This window comes from Ictalurus furcatus, chromosome 5, assembly GCF_023375685.1.
Source record: "Ictalurus furcatus strain D&B chromosome 5, Billie_1.0, whole genome shotgun sequence".
Taxonomy (NCBI): Eukaryota; Metazoa; Chordata; class Actinopteri; order Siluriformes; family Ictaluridae; genus Ictalurus; species Ictalurus furcatus.
This window is the reverse complement of record NC_071259.1, coordinates 30,765,372-30,786,185: the sequence shown is the minus strand read 5'-3', so window position 1 is coordinate 30,786,185 and position 20,814 is coordinate 30,765,372. Positions and strand designations below refer to the sequence as shown.

Genomic DNA, 20,814 nt, shown 5'->3' with positions numbered 1-20,814 from the left:
AAACCCCAAAAAAACAGTGGATTGGATATTGAAGAAAGAGCGAATGAATTTTCTCTGATTCGGTAACAAATGGAAAAAGATTGGATTTGGGTTTTGTTGTTGCTGTTGTTGTTGTCGTTGTCAGGATTGAGTTTTATTATATTTATACCTCATTATATTCGTTATATCAGCAGTGTAAGCGATTTTTGCGTGAGCTGCAGTTTCACGCAAAAGTGCTTCCGTTACAAGAAATCATTTATCATCTACATCGTCGAATCATCTCAGGAACAAAATATCGAACGGGTATCGAAATCTGCTGATACTCGAGGTTTCAGTCTTGGGATCTGCATCCTATTGCACACGTCTAGACGAGACTTCCTTTAACGTTTGAAGAAAAAAACAACAACAAACAAACAAACACTGTAGAAGCAGGAAGAGTTAGTTACTAATCCGTAATAAAAGCTGATTAATAACATATTCCTGTCGACAGAGAGCACATAATTCAAGCTCTGCAATTAAAGTCATTAAAACAAACAACGAACAGCTGGCAGCTTTATGCAGTAAAACTACTTTTCATAATGATATAGACAGGAGGCCTTGAACCAAGAACATCGAACTGTTCTTCGCACCATTCTTCTGTATAAACTCTAGAAACTGTTGTGTGTGAAAATCCCAGGAGATCAGCGGTTTCTGAAACGCTCAAACCAGCCACATCTGGAATCAACATCCATGCCACGGTTAAAGTCACAGAGATCAGACTTTCTCTTCATTCTGATGTTCGATGTGAACATTAACTGAAGCTCTCGACCTGTATCTGCATGACTTTATGCATTGCACGGCTGCCACGAATGTGTAGGCGTACAGACGTTCCTAATAAAGTGGACCGTATGTCTTATCCGTCATGCTCTGAATCCGTCCTGCTTTTCTTTTTTACCGTCGCAGATGACAATCACATGACAATAAACTGACGCGCGTTGACGGTATTGTTCCACAAGTGACATTTCACACACCGTTTCAACAGTTTATCTGCGAAAGTCGAACTTTTGTCAGTGTTTGTAAACACTACAGATAATTGTCGTTTCGCTACGATAAATATTCACGGCGCTCAAATAGTTTTCCTAACGTGATAATGGACGAAAAGCTAGCATCGGCACGTTCTGCGTCAGAGTCATAATTTGAAACGAGGATGCCAACATTATACAACTAGTACAGACATGAGACAGAGAGAGAGAGAGAGAGCGAGAGAGAGAGAATGAAAAGTGAGAGAAGGACAGATAGAAAGACAGAGAGATTGAAAAAGAAGTTGAGAGACCGAGAGAAAAGCGCAAGAGAGACAGGGCAGTGGGGAAGAAAAGATAAAGCCAGGGAGAAAGAGGGAGGGAGGACAAAGAGAGAGATACAAAGAGACGGAGCGACAAAGAGAAAAACAGAGAGAGGGAGACGGGGAGAGAGATTCAGAGAAGAAAAGAGCGAGATAGACTAAGACAGAGGAAGAGCAAGAAAGAGACAGTGCGAAAGTTTGACACAGACAAAGAAAGAAAGAAAGAAAGAAAGGAACTGAGGGAGAGAGCTGGAAAGATAAGAGAAAGAGACAGAGACACAATCAAAGAAAGAGAAAGATACCGAGAGATACAAAGAGACAGAGATATAGACAAAAGGAGAAAGAGAGAGAGAGAGAGAGAGAGAGAGAGAGAGAGAGACACAAAGAGAGAAACAAAGTCAGACAGAAGAACAGCAAGAAAGAGGCAGAGAGAAAATTAGGAGCACAGACAAAGAAATAAAGAAAGAAAGAAAGAGGGCTAGAAAGATAGAGAGAGACAGAGACAACCAAAGAGAAAGACAGATAAAGAGACAGAGTAAGGCAGATAGAGAGAGGGTTAGACAAAAAGAGAAAGGGGTGGAGAAAGTGGCAGAGAGACAAAGTCATATATATATATATATATATATATATATATATATATATATATACAGTATAAGAGAAAGACAGTGAGAGAGACACTGAGAGAGAGAGAGAGAGGGTGCAGTTAGAGGAGTGTAACTGAACATGACTATGAAACACGGAAGATCTCACGCGATTAATTGTTCAGTTCTCAAAAGCGCTAACGCTAAACTCTTCCAGCTGCACAAACTGTCTTTTCCTGAAAACCCAACACACAGCACCACATCATCACCCAGGGGAACGTCTCTTAACTTTCTTTACTCCTCCACATGTAAAGGGACCAGCTCCACCCAGCACCAAGCCAAACACGACTCAGGACTACACCGTGAAGCAACCCAGACATTCTCTCTCCACCACACAATACAATCGAAACCATTCCAGTTGCACCCAACACGACACAAAAATCACATGGCACGGTGCACGTTCACGTTCGAAATCCTAACCCTAGGTTCTGACGTTCACCTTGCTGACCTCAATACACCTCTCACGTCACTGCAGAGGATTAAGTGTGTGTGCTGACGTCTGGCTAGAAAGACAGCAACACTTAAAGCTGTTCAAGAGAAACCTGTTTCACCTCGTTCTCATGGTATACATACATACACACACTATACTGTATACACTCTAGAAGCTCTTGAAACCTCTGCCAGGAATCATCATCCAGAGTAAAATCATTTCCAGGGACAACTCTACACGTGCAGCTCAAAATATGCAAGCCTCCTAAGGACCTGCTACCTGATAAACTAACCAATAAGTGTACGTACTTAATAAAACAGCAACTCGGTATATGACTAGCACCTACTGCATACTCAAGGTTACTTTACAAAGCTATTTTCGAAACGGGAAACCAATAAGATTTATTCAAGCAAGTCAGATTCACTTACAAGGAATGTAACCTGGAAGTTGCTCACAGTAGCACAGAGACTGAATTGAAAATATAATGTGCTTTTACGTCCAGTTATTTGGACTCTCTTCCTTGTAGTAGGAGTTCAAAGCAATCGGCACATGGGTGATTGGATTGGTCGAGAGGCCCTGTCGTGGACTAAACATGGCATTGTCCAGGATCACAGCCTGCAATCAGGGCTGGAAGACCACAACCAATGATAGAGTGCTACAGTTACTATATAAACTGTCCAAGGCTTGACTAAAAAAGATCTGAAGAGAGAGAGAGAGAGAGAGAGAGAGTGATAAGGAGGGTGACTGCAAGAGAGAGACTGATGGAAACCAGGGATCCGGTCTGGAGCGCAGAGACAATAGGCAAAAAATGTGAATGGATAAGATTAACATACCTCTGCCTTTTGCAAAACAACCCTGAACCAGAGGTTTAGGAGGCCAAACACACCTCGGATTCTATGTCACCAATCAGTACTGTTGCAGCCGAGCATGCTCAGAGAAGCACGAAGACGAGTTACAGTCTCTAAGTGCTTAATTTCGCTGGAGGACCATAGGGAAATCAAAGCTCCTAAAATGGAGCGTGAGTTTACAGACAGGCCCGAGTCCCAACAGATGGCCAAGTGTGTACGTTCTCCATGTCCGGATAGAGCTGCTCTCATTACACCGACTCCAGCACAGGCAAGCCCACTGAGCACTCCTCTAGTGAAAATAAACATTCATTTGGGTTTCCTCCACCTAGCAGCCTCAAATGATACAGCTGGGACCACTCCGAGTTCAGCCAAGGCACGAGATAGACCTTGATACAGAAGTAGCTAGTAAAAAAAACGGATCAAAAATGAAATTATACGGACAGTGGATTAGTTTGGCTCTGCAGCTACAGCGATAGTGCCATTAAAGCGGAGTAAGCAAGATGGTGCAATAAGGAGGGTAATGGATTTACCAAACAATGGACTTTAAAGGGTACTAGAATTAGGAGGGGACTGGATTTACCAAACACTGGGCTTTACAGGGTACTGGAATTAGGAGGGGATTGGATTTACAAAACAATGAACTTTACAGGGTACTGGAATTAGGAGGAGATTGGATTTACCAAACAATGGACTTTACAGGGTACTAGAATTAGGAGGGGACTGGATTTACCAAACACTGGGCTTTACAGGGTACTAGAATTAGGAGGGGATTGGATTTACCAAACACTGGGCTTTACAGGGTACTAGAATTAGGAGGGGACTGGATTTACCAAACACTGGACTTTACAGGGTACTAGAATTAGGAGGGGACTGGATTTACCAAACACTGGACTTTACGGGGTACTAGAATTAGGAGGGGACTGGATTTACCAAACACTGGACTTTACAGAGTACTAGAATTAGGAGGGGACTGGATTTACCAAACACTGGACTTTAAAGGGTACTAGAATTAGGAGGGGACTGGATTTACCAAACAATGAACTTTACAGGGTACTGGAATTAGGAGGGGACTGGATTTACCAAACACTGGACTTTACAGGGTACTAGAATTAGGAGGGGACTGGATTTACCAAACACTGGACTTTACGGGGTACTAGAATTAGGAGGGGACTGGATTTACCAAACACTGGACTTTACGGGGTACTAGAATTAGGAGGGGACTGGATTTACCAAACACTGGGCTTTACAGGGTACTAGAATTAGGAGGGGACTGGATTTACCAAACACTGGGCTTTACAGGGTACTAGAATTAGGAGGGGACTGGATTTACCAAACCTGGTCTTGGCGAGATACTGGAGATACTTCCACTGACTAACTTGACTAATGACTTGACTAGTACTAAATTTATAGGGACACTGGATTTGGCAAATCTGAGGTTGGTGGGGTACTGGAGTAAAGGGGGTACTGGATAAAACAAAAACTGTGGTTGGTTGATTGAGTACTAAGTTTAGGAAGACACTGGATGTAGATTGTCCTGCAGTGTATTTAGAAGGTCTTCCATTTACCACACAGGAGTTGTCGAAGTACTGCATTTAGAAGGGACTGGCTTCACTGCCACATTGGAGCATTTACACAGTTACTGTTACACTACCACAGTACAGGAGCTAGGATGCTACTGGAATTACTGCCTCTCTGGAATTGGTGGGGTGCTAAATTTCAAATTGTCTTGCGCTCACTACCATGTTGGAGCTGGCAGGATATTGGCGTTAGAAGGTCTTGAATTTATCACACTGGAGTTAGCAGTTTAGAAGATCCTGAATTCATTACCACACCGGAGTTGGCAGGGTCCTGAATTTAGAAGGTCCTGAATTAGTGTTACATTGGAGTTGGCAAGGTACTGAATTTGGAAGGTCTAGAATTTATCACTAGAGTTGGCAGAGTGGTGGATTTTTAGAAGGTCCTACTCCAGTGATTTACTGCCACGCTGAAATGTAAGCAGAGTTCTAGAGGCAGTGGATTTCTCTGAGTGTTTGGAGTTAGAAAGGCAATTTTTTAAAAATTGCAGGACCCCTCCCTTCCTAGTAGTACTCTGTCTAGTTCCATTATCCTCTGCTGTTTTCCTAACCCCCTCCCCACCCCAGCCTCCAGTCACCTCTGCTCCACTCTCGCCTCTGTACAACTTCCATCTGTGCAAACCCAAATTTTACAAGCATCCGAGGACAGCCGCACAAACCTCAGTCTCCTTTTCTCACTCTCCCTTTTTCTCTCCCTCTATCAACCTTACACATTCGTTCCTCGACTGTTTAAATCAGCTCTGTCCCGAACTGGCCCTTCTGATGATTCAGGAGATTCAGGAAGATCAGGTTGAGATGGTGATCATTTATCTTGAGGTAAACCTGCTGAGTATTTGCAGGAGCAATGTGAATGCACAAAAGCTTCCAAAGGAAACCTCTTTCTTCCCAGTCTGTCCTTTTCTTTCTTTCCATATTAGGGCTGGCCATGGTCCAAAGGAACACTCTGCTTCCCCTATGGTCTTTTGAGGTCGTGCAGTAATGGTGAGGTGTGCTGAGGATACACAGAGGTGATGGATTGGCTCAAAAGGGGCTAATAACCTTGAGATCTGATATGGTTCTCTAAGCCCTACAGTCTTACCCAAAAGTTGCATTTTGTGGTGGGCGTGGTGGGGTCGGGGTCGGCTGGTGGTGGCGGTGGTGAGGTGGGGGGGGGGGGGGGGTTGTGCGAGTCCTCGGATACTCGGCTGCAAATGGGTGGAGTAATAAAAGGGTTTGGGACACAGCATCATCAAGAACTTGCAGTGTTCTTACTCAACCAAGTTCATTTTGCCACGCCCTACACCAAAAGAGAACTTGCACGGAAGCACTCCAAAGGAATACGAATAGTCCTATCTGAAATGGTGCACTCAATCTCATGTATTCAAGGGTAAACAAGTTTTTTTTTTAAAAATTGGGATTTGGGAACTCAATGGGTCATTACTCAGCCAAACTGTGTCATAACCCTCGGGCATTTTTTTTATTCAAACATAAATTAGCAAACAAAAGAACTACCAAGGAATACAATTAGCATACCATGGTGAAAGCAACCCCTTGATGCAAGCTCTAGATGAAGATCGGTAATCATTTATACGCCATTAAATTAGCTGATAGATGGGTTGGGTTCCACATAAGAGGCAAAAAAGTTGCCTTCCTAAACTTCGCAACCCATCCAAATATCTTTTTCCTCCATCGATGTGAAGATCTTATCTACAGAACACTGCAAGGGAGGTTGGGTAAGAGGCCTCTTTTCACTGAGCACTCAAAATCATGGAGTAAATGCTTTAGGGTGTGTTGTTACAGATAAATAGTCAATGATTGGATGGTGCCATGCAGCAGAGTTGATTATTTTCCTAAAAATGCACATCCCAAAGTGTTTAAACCCCCTTTTATACCAATTGTTTCATTATTAATTGTACGTTTTGTCAAGTTATAGTTAGTGTATATTTAATGCTGTGGCACATCCCTTGTGGTACTGTGGTAATGCTGTGGTACGAGTTAGTTATTGTTATATAATCACTTACATTACAGCAGCTATAAACGTTTGTTCCATCAGCAGTCTCTCTCTTTTTTTCTGTGTCTCTCGAAGCTAATAAGCTAAAAAGTGTAGCATGCTACGTTATTTTAACGCAACTGAAAGAGTTTCCCATGTTGAAAAAACTTTTACTGACTTTTACAAAGCACTGACACTAGAGACTCCTTCCAAAAAAACCATTTTGTTACTTTAGAATGTGAAAATCTGGACAACCTTATGGATCTACCCTGGGCTGGAAGAGGATGATGAAGATAACAGGGCTGATGATGAAGCTGTTTTGGTTATTAGGGGTTTACTGCTGGTTCCTTAACGAGTTCCCTTAAAAAGCCTTAACACACACACACACACACACACACACACACACACACACACACAAAGAACTGAAGTCTGGTTCTGAGATCTTGTTAGGGAACACACACACACACACACACACACACACACACTTTATAACTCTTACACAGTAAGACACATTCAAAACATAACACATAACTTGTTAGTGCATACACGCACACACACTCACACACTCGTTACAGACCTACACACACACACACACACACACCAGAGGAGAGCGGTGGACCGTCCCAGCCGTGGTGGCGCAGTAATCGAATCAGTTTGTTATTGCAGAGATGGAAATGTGTTTTTATTCAGGCCCGTTGCCAGGATACCATTTTTATTATGGCTAACACAGAGAATTGTGATTTCTTTTTCGTTTCACGTGGATCTCTTTCAGAACATAAACACTCGGAGTGTGTGTGTGTGTGTGTGTGTGTGTGTGTGTGTGGGAATGTCTTGGGGGTTGGCTGGTGGGTTGGTAGGGTAACAGAAAGCTGTGGCCATGCACACACACACACACACACACACACAGACACAGAGTGTTGCCACGGTAACCAGTTGGTGGCTAGCACGTGTCGCAGCCGGAGCCTTTCCCCGGCGATCTCCTTGAAAAAACTTTCCCTGCAGAAACCCAAGTCAGGAAAGACTTACTTCAGCTCCGAAAAATTCGGCCCTTTTTTTTTTTCTTTTTACTTTTTTCTTTTCCCAAGCCACATCATTACCAATCAAAATAGCTTCGCAGACATTTCAAAACTACAATTTGTAGTGGAGCCACGTTAACCGTTCCATTAAAGAACCACAAAAAAGAATCGCCATCTTTTCCCGCTTTTTATGACGTTATTATTATTGTACGCTTTAGCCGGGACAGAACGCGGCGTGCTGGAGCCGCACGAGCGACGAATACCTGCGCTGGTGTTCTTCAACCTGAAGATCTCTGTATGATTTAGGGCCAAAAATCCTCCCACTCTGGGTGGAGGCTCCGTTTCTCTTTTCTCTGTCGTCTATTTCTTTTACCTTTCACTCACTTTCTCTTAAGCCCCTCTTGCTGTTCTTTCTATTTTCCTTATCTAATATCTAATCAGCCTGAAAACTGAAATGTACAAAATTTTCCCCTTATCCCAAAGGTACTTGACTGGACTAGCCTCAGCGTCTGAAAGCTTTACTTTTGCACTGGCTCTACATAGCTAGCGTTGCTAAGGAAAACTAACGGATACGGGATTAACGCCGTGCAAACTATATACCCAAATCATCACACACTCTCCTCAAACCATGTCGAGTTGTTTCAGTATCTCAGTCAAACTTAACGATGTGCTTCCTGACCTGTACCTTTCCGTGTTGCTGGGGTGGTACCCTTATCTTTTGTACCTCTAATATGTAGTAAGTAAACATCTGTATATATGTGGCATCTGAAGGACAGTACTAAATGAAATAAAATAAGAACTTTAAACAAAATAATAACTATTTACACTGATTCATCCTGTTCAAAAGTTTACACCCCCTCTCCCTCCGGCTCTTAATGTATCGTGTTGCCTTCTTGAGCATCGGTGAACGTTTGTGCCTTTTGTTATAGTCGTGTACGAGTCCCTCAGTCGTCCTCGGTGTGAAAAGATGGATTTCAACTCAACGTCGTAAGGCCGTTGTTGGAAAGGGTTCGAATATGTAGAAGATGCTGGAAAAGCAAAGAACGTGCAAGACCTGGAGGATTTATTCTGAAGAACAGTGGGTAGTTCAACTGCTCAGGACGAACAAGGGACTCGTGAAGAACTCTCACAAAACATAAAAACATCATGTCGTCGATCATCCAGGTAACGACACACGGTATTCACAAACTTCACAATTTGTACATTGTCAAAATCGCTAATCCCACCCACAATTAGAGCCACGCCCAACATAACGAGTGATGACGATGAACTCCCATTGACTCTGCACACGTACAGACAGGTCTCCCAGTGACGCTGTAACGCTGTCCGGCCTCACGCTACAAACAGATTCGAGGTGGACCTTAATCACGGACCTTACGGCCCGGAAAACCGGCTCCCCGGAGTGTTCCATAAAGTCTTTTAAATGCAACCTCAATAAATAAGCTATAGTTAGTTCAAAATGCAGCTGCTAGAGCGCTTGCGAGATCACGAAAATATGAACATATTACCCCAATTTTATCACCTCTACACTGGTTACACGTTAAGTTCCGTATCGATTATAAAATACTGCTACTCGCCTATAAAGCGCTAAACGGCCAAGCTACGTCTATTACGCTACAATCCTTCACGCAGTTTGAGGTCGCAAAAATCTGGACTTTTGATAATACCGAGGATATCAAAGTCTACCAAAGGAGGTAGCGCTTTTTCCCACGTAGCTCCTGAACTCTGGAATAGCCTTCCTAATAATGTTCCGGGTCCAGGCAGACTCTCTCAGTTTAAAATCCAGATTAAAAACACATTTCTTTAGCCTAGCATTCACATAATGCATCACATAACCTTGTACTCCAGTCATGTCTTCTGTCGAGCCACACATGATATTATGGAGATGCCAGCGATCCTGACCCTTTCTGCTCTCCGGATCTGCCTGATCCATCCTGATGCCCTACCTCTGGATGGAGCTCTCATCAACTGGAGGCTACGGCCTGGAGATTGCCGAGGACGGTACCGCTTGAAGTACCATGAAATGGTTTTCGACCTCAATTCCACATGGACATTCTCACTGGGACTACGGTTGCTGCGATGGCCTCGGGACTGCACTTACCACATACACTTTTACACTCGGGTCTCCTTTAGTGAACAGTGGACTAGTTCAATAAACGGACTTCATGTAGAACCCCTAATGAACTTTCTTTTACTTTCACACTATCCGTTGTTACCCAGATGAGGACGGGTTCCCTTCTGAGTCTGGTTCCTCTCAAGGTTTCTTCCTCTTAACATCTTAGGCAGTCTTTCCTCACCACCGTCACCACCGGCTCGCTCAATAGGGATAAATTCACACACTTAAAACCTCTATCCTGTGTTTATATGTTTCTGTAAAGCTGCTTTGAGACAATATCCGTTGTTAAAAGCGCTCTACAAATCAAACTGAATTGAATTGAATTGAATCTCTGCCTGAAATGCAATGAACAGCAGCTACGCTAATCCTTCTCCATTTGTTTCCTCTTCCTACCTCGGGATGCCCATCCCACATGCCCGCATGCCCATTCCCGAGGTAATCAGTGAATGTACCAGCTCCAGCTCAGAACCAGCCTCTACGAAGATTCTAAATGACACCAACACCTGCGAAGACTGGATGCTACCAACATCTAATCGTCACAATAACAAGCTCTACATGTGTTGCTCCTGGGATAGCAGAGGGCCTGACCCGTTCTGCCCTCCGGGCCGGCCTGGACCGTCCTGGTGCCCTGCTTCTGAAGTTCTCGTCGCTTGGAGGCCAGTCACTCTTGCTGAGGATGGCCCCATATGGTCAGCCTGGGGACTCTTGGAAGTCATGGAGATGGCATTGGACTGCAGATCTGGTCTTGGGACTGCGGTTGTGGTGACGGCTTTGGATTGCACAAACAGACGTTGTTTGTTGAGACTGTGCTGAATTTCCTGATTACTCAGTCGCAATCTTCACTGTTTTATCCTATAGCACACAGTTATAGAAGGGAATTATTTATAATTACACTACCCGTTGTTACCCAGATGAGGACGGGTTCCCTTTCTGAGTCTGGTTCCTCTCAAGGTTTCCGCCTCATATCGTCTCAGGGAGTTTTTCCTCACCACCGCCGCCTCTGGCCTGCTCATTTGGGACCAATTTATGGCAACGTCCATTGTGAACAGCGCTAAACGAATAAAGCTGAACTGAATTGAACGAGACACGTTCCTGGACTTCATGGTAACCACAAAGAAGTTCATTTGTAACCGGCGGAGTACGTCGTAATGAGAAAAAGTCACGATGAATCAATTAGCGAGGCCACAAAATTCCAATTATGACACAAGATCAGGAACACAGCGCTGTGAGAACCCTGGGATTGGGGATGATATGGATGAAAAATCCTATTGATTGTATTTGGACTCCACTGTGTGAAATATGTTGTCAGAAGACAACACATAATACATGACATTTGTGTGTGTGTGTGTGTGTGTGAGTTACTATTCTCATAAAATTAACGCGAATCTTTCCGATTGCAATCTAACTGTGTCAAAGGTGATGTTCTGTTGACTTCCAGCAGTGAGTCATACAACTCTCTCTCTTTCCCGCTCCCCCTCTCTCTCTTTCTTTCTTTCTTTCTCTCCCTCTCCCACTCTCTCTTTCTTTCTCTCTCTCTTTCTCGCGCTCTCTCTCACTCTCGCCTCTGCACAAGCTGAGTCAGCCATCGCCATTACAATAGCAAGAGAGAGAGAGAAACAAAGAGAAGTGGGGGGGGGTATTAAGGAGGGAAGACTGCAGTATAAGGGTTTGCTCGTAGCTCTGCTACTTCTGACCCACTTCCTGCCTGTTTTTTTTTCATGACCGCATGGAAATCGCCGGATATGAATTCCTGCATATCAGCGCTGCGAATCTTTGGCCCAGGACTCATTTCCGTACCTGCGACGTAACGGACGCGAGTTTAGATTTGCATTTGCGACTGTTACGACCTAAATAATGACGTAAAAGTTCTCAGCCAAGATGGAAAGCAGTGACACGCCGGACCGAAAAACAGAAACGGACAGAAAGAAAAAAAAAAACGCGGATATTTTTTCTTTTTTTTTTTTTAATCGCGTACGTTATAGCAGCTTTTAGTAGTTTCCGCAGCCACCCGTTTTCTCTCTCTTCGCCTTAATAAGGCGTAAACAAAAAACGCACGTGTCACGTGACTGAGAAAATCTCAAAGCGTAAGCTCTTCTGTACTGAAAACTGGAGACGCCTTCTGTAAATGCTACGCTACATAAACATCTCCTTACAGCCAAAATAATCAAGACTTCCTGACCAATCAGATTCGGGAATCCTGCAACGGCGTGATATACAGCGAGGGGACACTACTTCTCACCTTAGACGTCTCGATGCTGTAATTAACAACAACGTCTTCGCAACAAAGTGCTAATGTTGTTATGTGGTACAGGAATAAATTTTCCCTATCAGTTTTAATTTTTAAACCTATCTTCGTTTATGCTTAGTGAAATAACGATATGTTCGTCCAACTAATTATGTGACTTGTGCCCCAAATTGTAAAGGTGAAACTGTACGTTTGTTTGAAGGAATTTGCATGCTAACATAACTCCAAATTTTATATATTTCATTTACTTAAAATGGGCGTATTCGGCGATTTTGTATATCAGAAACTTTATATACAAACGAGCCAAACAATGTCTCATGAGGCGATGGTAAAAATCTTGACGTGATGACCGTGCGGCTTTATACTAGGCTTATACTAGTAGGAATACGTTCATGTGAATTATTTAGGTTTAACTACCTAAACCTCATAGCTGCAGGATAAATCTAAAAAAAAAAAAAACAAGCTTGCTAATTGTCTACAAAGGATTCCGCCCCTTATATTTGTACGCATGTGCAAATTAACCACGTCTATAATTCATGTGGTTGTTATGTTGTTTATAATCCCTGCGTTGGAAAAGCAAGCGGGTAGACTTGCCCGAGGCAACGCTAGCAGCGAACGGCGCGACTGGGAATCATTCTTTATCAACGTCTAACTGAATAATGAAGAGCTGTCAGCGGACGGCCACCTCTAATTATGACAAGCAGCCACGAGGGCTGCATTCCCATGCCAGATGAATGCACCTGTCCCATTAGCATATGAAATAACACCATTGACGAAAGAGGAAGAAAAAAAAAACGGAGAGAAGGTTTGTTTACCGAAGATTAGAAACAAGGACGGCTCAGCATAATGAAGTCCCACTCCATGTGGAGAACAATTAGCGCTATACACGGCCTGTCTTTGTGTCCCGGAGTGGCTCCGAGACAGTCCTGAGACGTCTGGTGGGAACTCATAACGTGGGAAATGTAGCGTTGAGACAAGAACGCCTCGTTTTAACCTTAAGCTTAACCTTAACCTTGAGTCAAGTGAAGGTATAGAGGAGAGGATGGTTACATTATTCACTAGGGGAGAAAAACATTCCAGTCTGACACTGGAAAAAGTTGTTTTTTTTTGCCACCCAGTCTTCAACGGTCCGTTTGGGTGAGTCCGTACCCATGATAGGCTGAGATTCATGTTCTTGGCTGACGGGAGTGGAACCCGACGTGGTCTTCTACTGTTCCACGTCAAACTTCGGTGTTTTGTGCATTCCGAGATGCTTTTCTGCGCGACACGGTTGTAAAGCGTTATTATTTGAGTTACTATCTCCTTCCTGGTCGAAGCTCGAACCTTTTTCCTGGCCTTTTTTCTCTGACTCTCTCTTATCAACGAGGCGTCTCCACTTACAGAACTGTCGCCGGCTCAGTCGGTGTTTTTTGTTTTCCCCACCATTCTATATAAACTCTAGAGACAGTTGTCTCTCAGGTGAAATTCCCATTAGATCAGGAGTTTCTGATCTACTCAAACCAGCCTGTCTGGTACCAACATCCATGCCACGGTTAAAGACACAAAGATGAGACTGTTCCCCATTGTGATGTTTGATGTGAACATCACCTAAAGCTCTTGACTTGTATCTGCACTATTTTATGCATTGTACTGCTGCCACATGATTGGCTGGTTAGATAACTGCATAAACGAGCAGGCGTTTCTAATATAGTGGACGGCAAGTGTGCACGTTGCTGGATTTTTTTTTTTTCCTGATAGTGTTATAGCACTATATATAACTATATATAACTACTTTTAGTCTTGAGAATCAAACAGCAAATCGTTAAAAAAAAATCGAAAACTTCCCTCAAGTTTCTAATTATAATTATTTTTTTTAAAAATAATTTTTCATTTATCAGCTACGAGTGCGTGTGATTGACCGGTTGGCACCCCGTCCAGGTCACCCCGTCCAGGTCACCCCATCCAGGGCACCCCGTCCGGCTTGTGCCCCGAGTTCCCTGGGACAGGCGCCAGGCTCCCTGTACAGAAGATGGATGGATATTTCGACATTGCACACCTCACCAGGATAAAGAGCGTATATGGGTGTTTGAAACCCTTTTAGAAGAGCACCAGGACGCACGACCGTCAGCGTTCAGCAAACACCTCCTCTTCAATGCGCTTCAATGCTATCTGCTGACGTGTTGCCCTCACCTCTGTCAGAATCAGGTCGTTTTGCACTGCCTTAAAGGCACACTGCGAGTGTCACCTGAACCTGTTCACCCAGTCCACACAGAGTCCCGGTGTGGGAACGGATCACAGAACAGCAGGGCTCCAGGCGTTTCCTCGAACAATGCCGTCGCTCTCATACAGTCGCACTGCGCCGACCGTTCCTGCGAGGCCTCAGACGCGTACACAGAGGCTCTGTGTCCAATCAATACCACTCCCAGTGAACCTGAGCTCCGCATGCCTTTCTATATTCCGCCGGAGTGTTACACAGTGTCAGGTTACAGCTTTCTAATGCGCTGCGCTCTGTTTTAACGCCCCCCGTGACATGAGGGTCTGAGTCTACTCACAGCTCTGTGCTTTCTGGGAAACAAACCTGATATTCGGCCCCTCTCCTCTGATGACTAATTCGGGTGAATTTGAGCTAAACGAGGGGAAAAACTGAAGTGATGGAACTATTATAGGACATTCCTTCATGCTGTTTTGCCTCCGTGTTGCAAATTTCTGACCTCAACGTTTGCGATTAACTGCATTTGACTGGACAGACGTGCAGGTTTTGCGGGTTTATCAAAGGAAGAGCACGCCACCACGAAGCACATGAAATGTTGTGGTTCGAGATTCTGGTGCTAGTTTGTGACGTGGTGGTGTATTTTTGCTGTTCCTGTGAGAAGTTAGCAGATGCGCATACATACGTCACAGCCCTAGGGACGATGTTACTGCTTGCACGGTTACAACGTTCGATATGAGGAAACAATCCGAAACAAAAAATGGTCCAGCAACTTCACATTAATGAGAAATGCAGAGTAGAAGTATTGGAGATGTCGGTGCGAATACTGGACTCAAAGTCCCAGAATGCAATTCGACAACGGGTTAAAGACCAACATGTCAATGAAACAAGTTTAAACGTAAAAAGCCAACTCAAAATAAATACTGGACCCCCTTTCGAAGATCTTAGAGGCTCCACTTGTGCACTGATTTATGCAGTCCAGGAAAACAAGGCATCCATTACGGAGGATTAGAGAGGATCGCCCGGTCACCGATAGTCCAAGCTCGCTCTCTCTCTCTCTCTCTCTCACTCCTCTGTGTCGAGCTCCACATGGTCATAAAAGTCACAAAGGTCATGATTCTTTGACTTCTAGGTCATGCATGTACACACTGTTAAGTAGAGGATACACTCAACACCCAATACACAACCTGTTCCGCTTAGGCTCGCAGTTTACACTGCAAAGACGACACAGTCAGCGCTGCATACAGTCCTTGCATTACGTGCGTTTGACGTCATGCGCCACGTGACTGCGAAACGGCTTGTACTTCCGGTTAGCAAAAAAAAAAAAAAGCTAATGTTCCATTTGAGACGATAACTACTGTTTCCATAAACGTTAAATAAACATCCACCGTACAAGTCCCTGTGTAAGATGTTACTATAGAAACAATAACGTATTAGAAGCACAACGCTATGATATACGGTAGCAATGCTTATATATATGGTACCATTGTCCTCCATTGAAGAACAGGGTAAAGGCGTGCTAACACTTTCGTCTCGAGTCAGTGATTATACACCTGCATTGTATAGTGACCCATAGGGATGTAACTGATACAATGCCAGACACTATATACACAAGGTAGAAGTACCTATTAACCTGGCAACTCGGCGTGCATCCGTAAATAGCAATACCAGAAATTCTCATCGTCCGGCCAGAGTTTTCATCAGCAGCCAGCTATTAGTGCGGGTCTAAATACTAAATAATCCCTGCTGCGTCCTATTATCAGAGCTTTTCCACGAAGGCTTATAGAGTTTCAACAACGTTCAGAATGCAGATTTACTAAAGCCAGGATATTGGGGCAGGAAACTCGCTGGCAATGATATCCTACCCTAACCTCTCCAGGCCTAACTTTCCCAAAGAATGTTCAGAGCCTGATGAGATTTCCATCGTTGTTTGGCACAGCAGAAAAGCAAAGTAAAAACTCGAAGACCTTTCAAATTAAAGGACACAAACTGGGTCCCGGTACCAGATATAAACTTATTAAACAGGAGTTTTTCGACCTGATTTATCCATCGCATCTGCAATTAGCACAAACCAGAATCCGTCTATCCATCCATTTACCATACCCACTTAGAACCTGGAGGAAGCTCCGGGAACTTGAGGAGCAACCCTGGACAAGGTGCCCATCCATCGCAGGGCACAATCACACACTACGGACCATTTGGAAACGCCGATCATCCTACAGTACAGTGCGGCGTTGTTTTTGGACTGGGGGAGGAAACCGGAGTACCCAGAGGAAACCCCTGAAGCACAGGGAGAACATGCAGGCTCTATGCACACAGGGCAGAGGCAGGATTTGAAACCCCAAACCGGTAGGTGCGAGGTAAACGTGCTAACCACGAAAAATAACAACAACAACAACAAAAAAACAACAACAACAACAACCAGAAAATATATCCGTTTGCACAAATATAAAGTCTAGGGGGAGTCGCTGAATTCCTTTGATGTGCATTTGCGATAGTGTAACCCAAATTCAAAAATACAACTGTTAAAGAATGAAAGTGTTAGGAAAGTCTTAGAAGGGGCTGATCTTTTGAAATTTGATCTTGACTTTGCAACGCTGGAGCAATACAGTACCACAAGTAACACAGTATTACGCCTAGTACGTGTGTTTGCGGCACCGATCCACTACCAAACTAGGGCATGATCTACCCAAACACCGAGTTTAAACTGAGCAAAGACGTGACAAAAGTTACGTCTTACGTAAAGACGTATCGATAGCGACGAAACGTAACAACCGCCCCTTCGGCATCCGCTACAAGCGAATACGCGGTTTTCCACTTTTCTGGTGTTTCTGTCATAGGCGTTCTAGTCTGCGGATGATGTGCATCACATCAAAGGTGACATTAAAAAGCCCTGGAGTATCCCTTTAAAAGGCCGAATAGATTTAACGCGCAGAGTCTGCACAAGCTGTTAGACCTGTTATTATTTAAACGCTTCTGTCATCACGGTATACACAAAACCGAGCTGTAAATCGCACCCATCCCTGATTGAGCCTGTTAACAGAAATTCAAAAGGCAGAGAGCGCTTTAAGTGCTTTTTAAAAACGTGCTCCGCACACCACGCTCTTTGTCTTCCTTGCCAAGCAAGTCACGCGCGAGGCTTAGCGTATAAATACGAACTAGAAAATCAGCCTGAGGTGCTGCGTCTGTGGCCAAGCGTGAAGCGCCAAACAGCGGTGTGAGAAAGAAGGTAAACCAGGAGCGTTCACAGCCACATCAATAATGAACGATCTGAAGCCAAGTGTGTCCCATCACGGTGTCTCAGCAGCTATTTAAAACCTGACGGGGGTAACGAGAAGACCAGAGACTCCTGAAGTAAGCCTCTAATGGAGATGAACAGCATCTTTAAACTACACCCAAAAAAAAAAACCCTGATTCTTAAATGCGCTGTGATAAAAACTAAATACCACATTCGGACGTTTACACAGGCTGGTGCATAAAAGTTTTACATTAAAATAAGTCAAACGTTCAGCACCGAAAATCACCTCTGATATAAAATACACATGATATTATAAGCGTAAATGTATTATGCTTAGGTTTTGTTTTTTGGGGTTTTTTTTTTTTTTCTTTTTTAATCATGGATAACAATTATGCTAATTCTCTTTTAAGAGAAGCAAACAGGCATCCTGGATCAAAAATACGGTACAATATAGAAATCAATAATATTCCAATGCATAAAAAATGACTTCGTAATCACATCATGGCACACTGACTTCAGATCAGATTTCTGTTGTTTTTAGTAATATTTTTTTAAAAATCCTAATAAATTTAGTAGTCATTTATTTATGTTAAAATTTCTTTACTGTGGTTCATTTATTTGTTTTAATAATCCGTTAGTGAATTTATTTGTTTTCATAATTTAAATAATTTACATGAACATTCATTTCATCTGTGTATGTTATATTATTGTTTAGATAGATATAGATATAGATATGTGGGTGTGTGGGTGTGTTTTCTTATGTTAATTTATTTCCTATAGCATGTTGTTGAATATACAGCAATTTAGTCACACAAGTTGTTTTAAATGTGCTTTATAAATAAATCATACTTGCTTTTTTTTTTTCTCTTAAATAATGGCTTGTCCGATTGAAAAACCAGTCAGACCCAAAGCCATGGCTTTATGCTGTACTATACAGCTACGAACGTTAATTTTTTTCCCCCCACTCGATCAAAATAGGTCCAGAAGGATTTCTCGAATTCTGCCCTCAATGACGCCGTGTGCAGACGTAAATCACGACTAAGCGATATCGTTTCATTCTCCGCCGGAGAAACTCTCAGTAACACAAAGCAGGTGATCAGACTAATTCCCAGCGAGCAGTGGTAATTAAATGGGGTGTAAAATGGTGGGCTCAGAGCAGTTTATGTACAATACGTGGGCCCTGGGGCGTGTGTGTGCGTGTATGTGCGAGGTCAGACCCGGGTGGGCCGGTGGGTTGCTTGAGGGGGGAAAAGCTGCCTCTCTGACTTCATCTTCCTTTTTTCTTAATTACATCAGGCCTGTAAGTGAATTTGGCTCGAGCTCCAGGCCCACGGACAGCACAGCTGTAACTCTGGAGAAATAAACTAGGTCTGCCTCTCTCGCTCTCTCTCTCTCTCTCTCTCTCTCTATGCCAGTGGACACAGATCAGAAGAGTCCAAACCAAATTAAATCAACTTTCAAACCTGATGAATAATTGATCAATTGAAAAGAAGGAGGATACAGAGCCATTTAATTATTTAAAGATCAAAACTGATTTTTGGGACACGGTGACTCCCGTTTGCCCCACTTAAGCACTTTTAAAAAAAAAAAAAAAAAAAAAAAACACACCAGGACTCTTTAGGAGGTCACAGTGACTACCTCGTCGTGTCCGCACAAAGGGAATGTGTTATATTAGTGAACACCTCTGTGATAGAGAACAGGTAGCCCAAAAGAATTACGACCAAATTCAAAATCACCTTATTGTTTTTCTTAAAACGGAACATTTACTCAGTTTAAACGTGTGATATGTTTTCTGTGTTGTATTGTGAATAACGTACGGGTTTATGAGATTTGCACATCCCTGCATTCTGTTTTTATTTACGTTTTACACGGCGTCCCAACTTTTTCTGGAATTGGGAACGTTATTCTGAAATTGTTCCACAAATTGTAGACGCGGTTTTTCGCAGATTGGTGAGCCTCTGGCCATCTTTACTTCTGAGAGACTCTGCCAATCTAAGATACTCTTTTTGTACCCAATCATGTTACTGACCTGTTGCCAATTAACCTCTAGCTGTTTCTTTTTAGTAACACTTACTTTTTCAGCCTTTAGTTGCAACCCTCGCAACTTTATTTCATAATTCCAAATTATGCTTATTTTGTATGGTGCGACCATTCCTATGGTGTGTATGATGTGACAAATCCTATGATCTGTGTGGTGCGACCAATCCTACGGTGTTTATGGTGCGACCAACCTGATGAAGTGTATGGTGCGACCAATCCTATGGTGGATATGATGTGACAAATCCTATGACCTGTATGGTGCGACCAATCCTATGGTGTTTATGGTGCGACCAACCTGATGAAGTGTATGGTGCGACCAATCCTATGGTGTGTATGATGTGACAAATCCTATGATCTGTATGGTGCGACCAATCCTATGGTGTTTATGGTGCGACCAATCTGATGAAGTGTATGGTGCGACCAATCCTATGTTGTGTATGATGTGACAAATCCTATGATCTGTATGGTGCGACCAATCCTATGGTGTTTATGGTGCGACCAATCTGATGAAGTGTATGGTGCGACCAATCCCATGTTGTGTATGATGTGACAAATCCTATGATCTGTATGGTGCGACCAATCCTACGGTGTTTATGGTGCGACCAACCTGATGAAGTGTATGGTGCGACCAATCCTATGGTGGATATGATGTGACAAATCCTATGACCTGTATGGTGCGACCAATCCTATGGTGTTTATGGTGCGACCAACCTGATGAAGTGTATGGTGCGACCAATCCTATGGTGTGTATGATGTGACAAATCCTATGACCTGTATGGTGCGACCAATCCTATGGTGTTTATGGTGCGACCAACCTGATGAAGTGTATGGTGCGACCAATCCTATGGTGTGTATGATGTGACAAATCCTATGATCTGTATGGTGCGACCAATCCTATGGTGTTTATGGTGCGACCAATCTGATGAAGTGTATGGTGCGACCAATCCTATGTTGTGTATGATGTGACAAATCCTATGATCTGTATGGTGCGACCAATCCTATGGTGTTTATGGTGCGACCAATCTGATGAAGTGTATGGTGCGACCAATCCTATGTTGTGTATGATGTGACAAATCCTATGATCTGTATGGTGCGACCAATCCTACGGTGTTTATGGTGCGACCAACCTGATGAAGTGTATGGTGCAACCAATCCTATGGTGGATATGATGTGACAAATCCTATGACCTGTATGGTGCGACCAATCCTA

General features: G+C 43.4%; 1 protein-coding gene across 6 annotated transcripts in view; it reads right to left on the bottom strand.

The window, feature by feature from the left end:
* nfic (nuclear factor I/C) overlaps nucleotides 1-20,814 on the bottom strand; it is a 136,913-nt gene that overhangs the window by 94,198 nt on the left and 21,901 nt on the right. The window lies entirely within an intron of this gene.